General features: G+C 49.0%; 1 non-coding gene across 1 annotated transcript; it reads right to left on the minus strand.

Annotated features, from left to right (window-relative positions):
• Positions 1–2,088: 2,088 nt before the first annotated feature.
• TRNAC-GCA (transfer RNA cysteine (anticodon GCA)) lies at positions 2,089–2,160 on the minus strand. Its single transcript has one exon. It is a non-coding gene; the product is annotated as a tRNA-Cys (tRNA).
• Positions 2,161–11,027: the final 8,867 nt, after the last annotated feature.

Below are 11,027 nucleotides of genomic sequence, written 5' to 3' on the forward strand. Positions count from 1 at the left end.
CTTGCATTGCTTAAATTCCAGGACGCTGGGGGACTTCAGCTCCCCTTTGTCCAGCGGGAACCTTCACCCCACTCCCAACCAGATTCTTGTCCATGGGATGACTGTCGGGGGGCTGGGCCCCTCTTTGTCTTTTCTCTCTGGGACAGGCCAGGGTACCTAGACCTGGGGTATCTGAGCACCCAGGACCTTCTATGGAGATGCCCTTCCCCTTCCCCTTCTGTGTCCCATCTGTCATTGACTCCAGCCTGTTTTTGATCCATCGTCAGCACCATCCCAAGCCAGCTGCACCCGCCTCAAAAAGACAGTGTCCCCTGATGGGTGTAAATCACTGAGCTCTCTCCTCTCTGAGCACTGACTGCCCCTCCGTCTCCTTGCCCCTCAGTCTGGGCAGACGGGACCTTTCCCTCCAGGGCTGGAGGATTCCCCCTTCTCATCCACTACTGTCCCAAGCCACCCCTTGGGTGGGAATCTTAAATGTACCAAGGTGACTTAGGAGCAGAAACCCCCACAGACCTTCCGTGCAATGGGCACCTGCCCCGCACTGAGCAGGACTGAAACTCCTGCAGGGAGACTGCTGGGCCACATCCCCTCTGGGCCTGAGCAAAGCAGCAGGGTGAAAAGAGAACTTGGAGATGCTGGGGATCGAACCCAGGGCGTCATACATGCAAAGCATGCGCTCTGCCACTGAGCTAGGGGCTGTTTGGGATGGGTTACACTCAGAGCCCTCCTGTTTCCAGAGCCTCCAGGGGCCTAACGGCAGCCTGGGGGACACATTCCCTGCTCTGAGGGCCAAACCCTCTGTCCTGGAGGTTGCTGGTTCTCAGGGGTCACTTTGCAGCAGGGCCAGTTTCTCTATGTGGGGGAGAGAGAGGGCCTGCCCTGGACTCAGGGTGCAGAGATACACTCGGCCCTCTCCCCTGCATTGACTGGCTGGAGCTGCCAGCCCCTGCTGAAAGGTAACGGCGCTGGGGGGGTGGGGACGCTGTGAGTCGCTCAACACCTCACCCCGGTGGAAGAAGTTGGGGGGGGGGGGAGTTTCTCGGATCTGCTATTTCCACCTGCCTGTAAAGTCCAGCTTTCCCCAGCACATTCACTGCAGTGCACTCGGGTCACTGTTTCCATGGCTGACAGCAAAGAATTGCTCCCAGTTTCCCTTCTATCTGCAGCACGTTAGCCTGTGTCCGTGGTTAATGAGGTGGATCTAGTTGTCGGTGGTTATTCATTCCCCACCTGGACAATTCACACAGTCCCTTTCCTGCTCAAATCCCCAGCACCTCAGTGATCCCGGTAGCAGGGATTAGGTTTTCCCTGAGGCCCTGAGATTCTCAGGGTCCTTTTTTCCCTCCACCTGGAGTGAACTCAGCTTTTTCCCCATCCCAGACACTCCATGAAATAACAACAGCAGCATAAAGAAAGCGGGGAGGGAACCATCTCCCGGCCAGGGCTGGAGGTGCCCAGGGCCCCCTGCTTCTCCATTGTTTCCATCGCAGAAGAGAAAGGTTCCTTGGAATTTGACACTCTGCTTTCCACAAGGGACAGAGAAAGATCTTGATGTTCCTGCGTCTGCACAAAGAAAATTGTCCTTCTGTGTGAAAGAGAGGCAGGAAATGGCTGTTTCTACCCAAATGATCAACGAGACCGAAAGTGACGCTGTGCAATTAACGATCTGGTACTACACTAACTCTGCGGTTACTTAGATGCAGCCACAACCGGCTCTGTGGTTGGTAACCTTACAGAGACGCTGCGGGTGATCATGAACTCGAAGCACAATCCCTTTAAACAGCTGCCATTGGAATGTAACACAGACTAGTCCATTCCTCCCAAGGGGATGGGGTTCTTGTTCTTCTGCACATTGTAGCCCATGGAGACCAAGGATCTGCAAATGTGCCTTCATGTGTCTTTGTTTCATTGATGAAAACATAAACTAGACACTCAGAGGATTGGAACTGATTTCAGATGAGGGACCTGTTTGCTAGGTTTCTATGGATTTGCACAGGAAAACACTGAGTGTTTCCATTCATCCCTATTCAGTGGAGCTCCCGAACATAATGGAAATGTGCTTATTTTTGTTAAGGGAACAGGCTTGTAAGGGGGCACTTGGATTTGAACCAAGGACTACTTAAGCTGCAGTCAAACACTCAACCACTGAGCTACACCCCCCATGGCATTGGCATAGGCAAGTCAGTGATCTTAAGGATTTTGAAGGACAGGCCCTGCTCAGAGAGCTCCTTTTCCATTCCCAGACCACGGGTGGTTTTAAAAATGGGGTTTGATTAAACTTTATCTATACATGTAGACACCACAGCTTGCCCACCCACCGACACAGCTTCTCCCACTGACACAGCTCCCATCTCTTGGGGAGGTGGATTAACTACACGGACGGGACAGCTCTCTCCCATCCCCTTAGAGCATCTTCATTAGTTATGAATAAGTAGGAAATAACCGACTGAATGGACAGCAACCAATTTATCAAATATTGCTGAGCCTGCATTCAATATGGGTAACTGGTCATATTGGGCTGCATTAGGAGGAGCATTGCCAGCAGATTGAGGGAAGTGATTATTCCCCTCTATTCGGCACTGATGAGGCCACATCTGGAGCATTGCGCCCAGTTTTCAGAGCCCCCTCCCACTACAGAAAGAAATTGGAGAGAGTCCAGGGAAGGGCAACAAAAATGATTAGGGGACTGGAACACATGACTTACGAGGAGAGGCTGAGGGAACTGGGATTATTTCGTCTGCAGAAGAGAAGAGTGAGAAGGATTTGATAGCTGCTTTCAACTACCTGAAAGGAGGTTCCAAAGAGGATGGATCTAGCCTGTTCTCAGGGGTACCAGATGACAGAAAAAGGAGTAATGGTCTCAAGATGCAGTGGGAGAGGTCTAGGTTGGATATTAGGAAACACGATTTCCCTAGGAGGGTGGTGAAGACTGGAAAGGGTTACCTAGGGAGGTGAGGAATCTCTATCCTTAGAGGTTTATATGGCCTGGCTTGACAAAGCCCTGGCTGGGATGATTTAGTTGGGGTTGGTCCTGCTTTGAGCAGGGGGTTGGACTGTATACCTCCTGAGGTCCCTTTCAACCCTGATCGAGGGTTAGAATACTATTTCCCAACCAACCATCAGTTGAGCTAAGCACAAATCAAGAAGGGTTTCTTCAGGTATGCTGGCAATAAGAAGAAAGCCAAGGAAAGTGTGGGCCCCTTACTAAATGAGGGAGGCAACCTGGTGACAGAGGATGTGGAAAAAGCTAATGTACTCAATGCTTTTTTTGCCTCTGTCTTCACAAACAAGGTCAGCTCCCAGACTGCTGCACTGGGCAGCACAGCATGGGGAGGAGGTGACCACCCCTCTGTGGAGAAAGAAGTGGTTCGGGACTATTTAGAAAAGCTGGACATGCACAAGTCCATGAGGCCAGATGCGTTGCATCCGAGAGTGCTAAAGGAGTTGGCGGATGTGATTGCGGAGCCATTGGCCATTATCTTGGAAAACTCATGGTGATCGGGCGAAGTCCCGGAAGATTGGAAAAAGGCTAATGTAGTACCCATCTTTAAAAAAGGGAAGAAGGAGGATCCTGGGAACTACAGGCCAGTCAGCCTCACCTCAGTCCCCGGAAAAATCATGGAGCATGTCCTCAAGAAATCAATTCTGAAGCACTTAGAGGAGAGGAAAGTGATCAGGAACAGTCAGCATGGATTCACCAAGGGAAAGTCATGCCTGACTAATCTAATTGCCTTCTATGATGAGATAACTGGTTCTGTGGACGAAGGGAAAGCAGTGGACGTGTTATTCCTCGACTTTAGCAAAGCTTTTGACACGGTCTCCCACAGTATTCTTGTCAGCAAGTTAAAGAAGTATGGGCTGGATGGATGCACTACAAGGTGGGTAGAAAGTTGGCTAGATTGTCGGGCTCAATGGGTAGTGATCAATGGCTCCATGTCTAGTTGGAAGCCGGTATCTAGCGGAGTGCCCCAAGGGTCGGTCCTGGGGCAGGTTTTGTTCAATATCTTCATTAATGATCTGGAGGATGGTTTGGATTGCACCCTCAGCAAGTTTGCGGATGACACTAAACTGGGAGGAGTGGTAGATACGCTGGAGGGTAGGGATCGGAAAGAGAGGGACTTAGACAAATGAGAGGATTGGGCCAAAAGAAATCTGATGAGGTTCAACAAGGACAAGTGCAGAGTCCTGCACTTAGGACAGAAAAATCCAATGCACTGCTACAGACTACGGACTGAATGGCTTGGCAGCAGTTCTGCAGAAAAGGACCTAGGGGTGACAGTGGATGAGAAGCTGGATATGAGTCAACAGTGTGCCCTTGTTGCCAAGAAAGCCAATGGCATTTTGGGCTGTATAAGTAGGGGCATTGCCAGCAGATCAAGGGACGTGATCGTTCCCCTCTATTCGACATTGGTGAGGCCTCTTCTGGAGTACTGTGTCCAGTTTTGGGCCCCATGCTACAAGAAAGATGTGGAAAAATTGGAGAGAGTCCAGCGAAGGGCAACAAAAATGATTAGGGGACTGGAACACATGAGTTATGAGGAGAGGCTGCGGGAACTGGGATTGTTTAGTCTACGGAAAAGAAGAATGAGGGGGGATTTGATAGCTGCTTTTAACTACCTGAAAGGTGGACCCAAAGAGGATGGATCTAGACTATTCTCAGTGATAGCAGATGACAGGACAAGGAGGAATGGTCTCAAGTTGCAGTGGGGGAGGTTTAGGTTGGATATTAGGAAAAACTTTTTCACTAAGAGGGTGGTGAAACACTGGAATGCGTTACCTAGGGAGGTGGTAGAATCTCCTTCCTTAGAGGTTTTTAAGGTCAGGCTTGAGAAAGCCCTGGCTGGGATGATTTAGTGGGGATTGGTCCTGCTCTGGGCAGGGGGTTGGACTAGATGGCCTCCAGAGGTCCCTTCCAACTCTGTTATGCTATGATTCTTTGAGTCTATGATTCAAATCCCTGACGTAATCCCACTCCGTCCAGTAGCCCCAGGCACATTCCAAGCGTTGGATTCGAGACACTGAGTCAGCTTCCTGCAGTGAGTTTCAGCCTTCCCAGAGGTAATTTGTGGGGGCTCGCCATTTTCGGATGTTCTTGTTTATTTCCCCTCCATCCAATTCAAATGAGTTTGAAATTACTCACAGCAACATTCTTTCACCTACTTTGGTAAACAGAACAGTTATCAAATGTTGTACTGAGAGACCAGTCAGTGGGGAACAGAGCGATAGTCATTTGTAAACCAGTTGCATTAAGAACCACAGGTCTCTGGATGGGGGTAGGCCACCGTGGGGATGGGGGTGTCACAGAGAATTTGGAGGGAGGTGGCGGAGTAGAGGGTGGAAGAGGTTGAATTAGGGTACATTTTCCCTTGGCCCCGAAAGGGGCAGCACGACATGCCCAATTAAAAGGGGGTGTCACGCCTGAAGAATTTACAATATCCACCAAAATAACAGGAACAACAAGACAAACACAGAACACAATGTTTTGTTGCGACAGGGGACCCACGGCGTTCTGGGTTTTCTTCCACTGGCACCAGCTTGCCCAGAAAGTGTCTGAAAAAGAAAATAAGCATTCCCCAGCCCCTGGGTGGGGACAGATGATTGCTTAAAAATGCCCCTTTCTTTTCACATTTTTTTTGGCTGACTGCAGGAAAACCAAAAAATTACCTTTATATTTTGTTTGTTTGTTTTTTTATTCAAAGGATACTTGCTGCATACCTAGGCAGAGGAGGCCTGTCTATGTAAAGACGGTCTGTTCCTGAAGTCTTTCCCCCAGCTCATCACTAGATGTGAGGGGGGAGGTCATTCAGGCCTTCCTTACACTTCGTATTTAAAAACTCCTTATTGTTCCTACCTCTGCTGGCCTTAGATTTCTCCTCCTGTCCCTTCTTTGGCAGCTCATATGAGGTGGCCAAGTGGTGAAAGTGGTGGGCTGCTAATCATTGTGCTTTGCATGCATGGGTTTGAATCCCATCCTCATTGTGTGCATTTTGTCTTCTCCCCTCCTTCACAAACAACCATCTCCCCTTTGGTACAAGCCACATTGCTTCCTGTAAACAAAAACCTTCTCAGGAACTCAGACCTCCCTTGCTGTCAATAAAACACGTCTAAATCCCAGATTTCTCAAAGAGTTCTTTGTTTCTTAGTATTTATCTCAAAAGGTAACAGCCTCATAATGTCCCCCAAACACCCTGGGACCAGCCCAAATAATTAAAATGCCCCCACCTCAGCCACGACAGTAACCCACAGCTAGCGTGTCTAGGTCAAGGTGCTCTGGAGGAAGCAACTCAAACATTTTCTCTCTGCTTCCCTTGGCGAGGTCTGACTGGGAAAACAAAATTGAAAATTTTCTGCTGGGAAACCAATTCTAGTCTGTTTGGGGACTTTCATTTGAATGGATTATTATTATTCTCTTCTGATCTCTGAATTATTTCAGTTCAGTCTTTGTCCTCCAGATGTGTTGCCAGGTGTTGAGCAGAGTGGGAGTGAGGCCAAGTCATGACGTCTCTTCCCCTCTTCCAACTTGCTAGGAAGTTCCGCTGCCTTGATGTGAGTCAAGCAGTGTCCATTGTCTCTGGGCTGTCTCGAAGGAGTCTGCATTGTACACGGTTCCTGGGAGAGTCCTTGGGAGCGTGGATACCTTTACTGGGCCATCTGTCTCCACTGTCATTTTATAGCCCTGCAGCCCCAGCCCCAGAAGCCTGAGTCAACTGCCCCGGGCTCTGGGACAGGTGCCCTGGGTGTTTTAATGGCAGTATAGACATAACATTAGGATACGTCTACACTTCAATGAATCACCCACGGCTGGCCCGTGTCACATTAATCCAGGACAGCGGCTTGGGCTGTAAAGTTGCAGGGTACGTGTCTCGGCTCAGGCTCAGGACCCTGCTCTAGGATCCCAGAAGGTTGGGCGGGAGTTTGGAAGTGAAAAAGGTAAAACCGCAGTGAAGTATTCCCCTGGACTCAATGGCATTTCTCCATTTCTCTGTCTGTTTCGGGGCAGTGACAAAACAGGTCCTGCTGTATTCGTTATTTCAAAGGGAGGTTTAGGATTTTCATTCTCAGACACGGTGCACAAAGCAGGACTCAACCCTCGCCATAAACTGAATGAGCCACCCACAGATTCTGGCAGCCCCAATGAGCCACTTGGTGTGAGAGCTCGGACCTGCCCTTCTCCGAGAGGGAGGGGGTCATCTGCAAGGGGACCGCACCGCTGACCTATCAGCTCTTAACACCCAAACTTTCAGTCACTCTATTATCAGTGCCTCGTGGGCAGCCGCACGAGGCAGGTTTCTCTATCCCATTGTTCCATGGGCATCCGACTCGATTGCCAGCTGCTTTTCAGCTGCCGTGGGCGTGGTGGGCAGAGAGTGTGTGTGTGTTGGGGACAGACAGTGTGTGTGTTCGGGGAGCGTGTGTGTTGTGGAAGAGTGAGTGTGTTGGCACGCTGTCCCTAAGTTCAGACAGCTGCTGGAAGCAACCAGTCCTGAGTCAGGGAGAGCGGGATACCCCAGTCCTGAGTCAGGGGGAGTGGGACACCCCAGTCTTGAGTCAGGGAGAGCGGGACACCCCAGTCCTGAGTCAGGGGGAGTGGGACACCCCAGTCTTGAGTCAGGGGGAGCGGGACAGCCCCAACATCAGCCCCCACTTCCCGCACTGGCTCAGCACAGCCCAGCAATCTCTGTCATATACACACACTCACACACACTGCTGCCTGCCTGGCTGTGTGTCAGGGTGCAGGACGAGGGGGGTTTAGAGGGCCATGGGCCCAGCACTTTTTAGCAGCCCTAAGAACGGACGACGGTGTGGGGAACCAGGAGGAGCCTTGGGGGAAGAGGCGTTCTGTGGGTGTGGCCTCGGAGGGAGAGGTGGCATCAGGGAGAAGGGGCGGTGTGAGATTGGGGCCTTAGGGAGAAGGGGCGGAGTGAGTGAGGGCTGGGGGGAAAGGGGTGTCATGGGGGCGTCACAGTTCGGACACCGGTGGCCCCCCCACTGTAAGGAAGATTCCACCACCCCTGCTCTGGGTCCTAGGTGTGGTGAATTTGTCAGGTCTGAGACAGGAGTTGCTTGTGAATGCCAGTGACCCCTTTGCCAATTGGCACCAATAAGCTTTTGTCACACATTGCGACGGGGCAAGGCAAGACGGCTATAGTAAAGTAGTGAGGAACAGGTATTTTAGCCCCAGGCTAAACAAATCCTTGGTACTGTGGTAACCAAATGGTAGTTGTTTCAGGTTAATCAGGACACCTGGGGCCAATTAAGATCCTTCTAGAAAGCAGTGGAGATAGCTAGGTTGATTGGAATACCTGAAGCCCATCAAGGCCTGGCTGGAACTAGTGAAAAGCCTCCCAGTTCGTCAGTGAGGCGCATGTGTCAGGATCTGTAGGAGGAAGCCGTGCTGTTGGAGGAACCAAGCAGTGCAAATCCACATCAGGTGCAAGGAAGGAGGCCCTGAGGTAACAGCGAAGGAGATACTGAGTGGGGGCTGCTGTGGGGAAGCGGCCCAGGGAATTGTACACGTCCTATTTCCCAAAAGTCAGCTACCATAGCTGCTACTATTAGGCTCCCTGGGCTGGAGCCCAGAGTAGAGGGCGGGCCCGGGCTCCCCCCTCCCCTCCCTGATTAATCATGGATACTGGGAAACAGAGATTGTGAGAGGGAGGGTTGCTTCTCCTCACCTCCCTTGCTGGCTTATGATGGCTCAGTAAGCTGTGGCCCTTGCCTCTAGAGAGAGAGAAGGGCTATGTGGAGGGTCACAGTGAGCCTCTGAGGCTAGCAAAATCCACCAGGAAACGTGGGACCCATAGAGACAAGGACAGAGCTTTGTCACAACATGAACTGAGCTATACCCTCACACCCTGATATAATAGAAAGGCCAGCACAAAAAACAGAGAAAGGAACAATAAGATACTAAAATAACAACAGTTGGAACTCTCCGTTTCTCTCAGTCTTTGGGTGGATGGGTACTAAGAGCTGTAGCTACAGTTGAGGAACCAGGCAATCGGACAGCTGGCCCAGCCCTCCATACTAGTACCTCTCTCACATATAGGGAAATGGGTCAAAATTGGAATTCATGTCATGACTCACTTCCCATAGGGGATCAGTCTGTCACAGGCTCTGTCTATCCTTCAAACACTGGAAGTATTCTTCTGACAACCTAACACTGTCTACGCTGGGGCTCAGGTCACATTAACTACTTCTCTCAGTGGAGTGGACTTTTCACACCCCTGAGAGAGGTGGCTATGTCAACATCGCTTTTCAGCAGAGACCAGACATTAGATGGCTTCTTGACCTAAAAGGTAATGGACTTCAGCCTTTTCCTTGGTGGTTGAGGACTGCAACTTTCCTACCTGCTGAACACATCCTATGACAGATGACTTTCCTTTCAAATTAGAGAAGTCAGTGACCCTTACAGTCTAAGTGTAAGAACTTGTAAAAACTTCTACAAATTGTCTCTTTGAATAATTTTGCTTTCACTAGAAATAGACTTTGAAACGAAGCAAAATAAGTTCTATTTGAAACACAAAAATTTAAAATCTATACTGGGCCAATATTCACTTATACACTCTCACACACATTCTTCCACCCCAACCATTGGAGTGAGGTTTTCTACCAGAACTCCTTACACTACAGGGGGTAAATTAAAGCAAATTAACTTTTCAAGATCAGCTGTCACTTCCTCTATGACTAACAAAACAAAAAACAAGACACTTTGTTTTACAAAGTGATTCAGATTATCACACAATTAGTCTCCTACTCTTTAACCAATCAATTCATTTTCATTGGAAACAATAACATATTCAAAGAGCTCAAATTCTTGTCATATGAGTTCATTTTCTTTTAATCCCCGTTGCCAACAACTGAACCTTTCCTCTAGTTCTGGTTTGTCCCAACGTAGGTCCCAACCAATTCTCTGAGTTCATATATCGCTGGTTCTTCTGCCATGTGTGTTGGTGGAAGGGGTCTCCTATGTGGGAATGTTTGCATCACGAGGAAAAAAAAATCTCTCTTTTCACACTTTTTAATCTTTCAAAGTAGGAGGAGGTAGAGGAGAAGGGATGTAAATGCATAAAACACAAGAGAAAACTGTCCTACACTAAAGGCATTTATCGGTATAACTATATTGCTCAGGGGTGTGAAAAATCCAGAGTTGAGCAATGTAGTTACACAGCCCTAACGCCCTGTGTAGATAGCGCTACGTCAGGAGGACATATAGTTTGAGGGGGCTGGACTAATGAAGTCCGACGGGAGAGATCTCTCCCATTGGCTTAGAGCATCTGTAATAGCATGCTACACCAGTGCAGCTACATGGGGGCAGCTGTGCCAACATCAGCTTTATTGTGAAGCCGGAGCATCAGACACAAAACCAGAGAATCAGGACTCAACATGCGAGTATCTGGAAGTCTGAAATTGGAACCGGACACGTTCCTTGCCTCATTGGTTACCATCATTTCCACAGCCTGAAAGTCCTTGTTTCTGTGGAAATAGAATGAATTATATTGAAATTAGAATTCATTAAAGAAATGCTACTTGAAGGGTTTGTTGAAATATAGTTGTCAAGAAGAGAAACATTAAGGAGTGTGAGACAATGGGTCCTCAAACTAATTAACTTAGAGCTCCTACTGAGCTGGGAGATTGGTAAACATTCGTATGCAAGTAAGATATGTATGTATATTTGTCAGTTTCTGCTTCCTTTTGTCTCTTATGTTCAATTGGCTTATCTGTATAAATAAGTTAGCTTGAGCCTTTGCAGGGGGCTCCCATATCTGGGTGCATTGGCAAAGTGCTTTGCTAATAAACAGAATGGTCTGACAAATTATGTGAGTCCTGAATCTGACTTTGACATTACCCAATCAGGCACCCAGTTTGGAATCCACGAGGAGGGAATGTCCTATGAAGCACTCTCTCTCTTTGGATCCAAATGGTGAAGGATGATTGTTCTCAATCTAACCCTGGCATGCTTTGGATCTGTAATCAGTGAGTTGTACAAACAAACAGTTTTCCTTGGGTCTTTGGTCACCAGAGCTTCT

The sequence above is a fragment of the Caretta caretta genome, chromosome 28 (genome assembly GCF_965140235.1).
Source record: "Caretta caretta isolate rCarCar2 chromosome 28, rCarCar1.hap1, whole genome shotgun sequence".
Classification (NCBI taxonomy): domain Eukaryota; kingdom Metazoa; phylum Chordata; order Testudines; family Cheloniidae; genus Caretta; species Caretta caretta.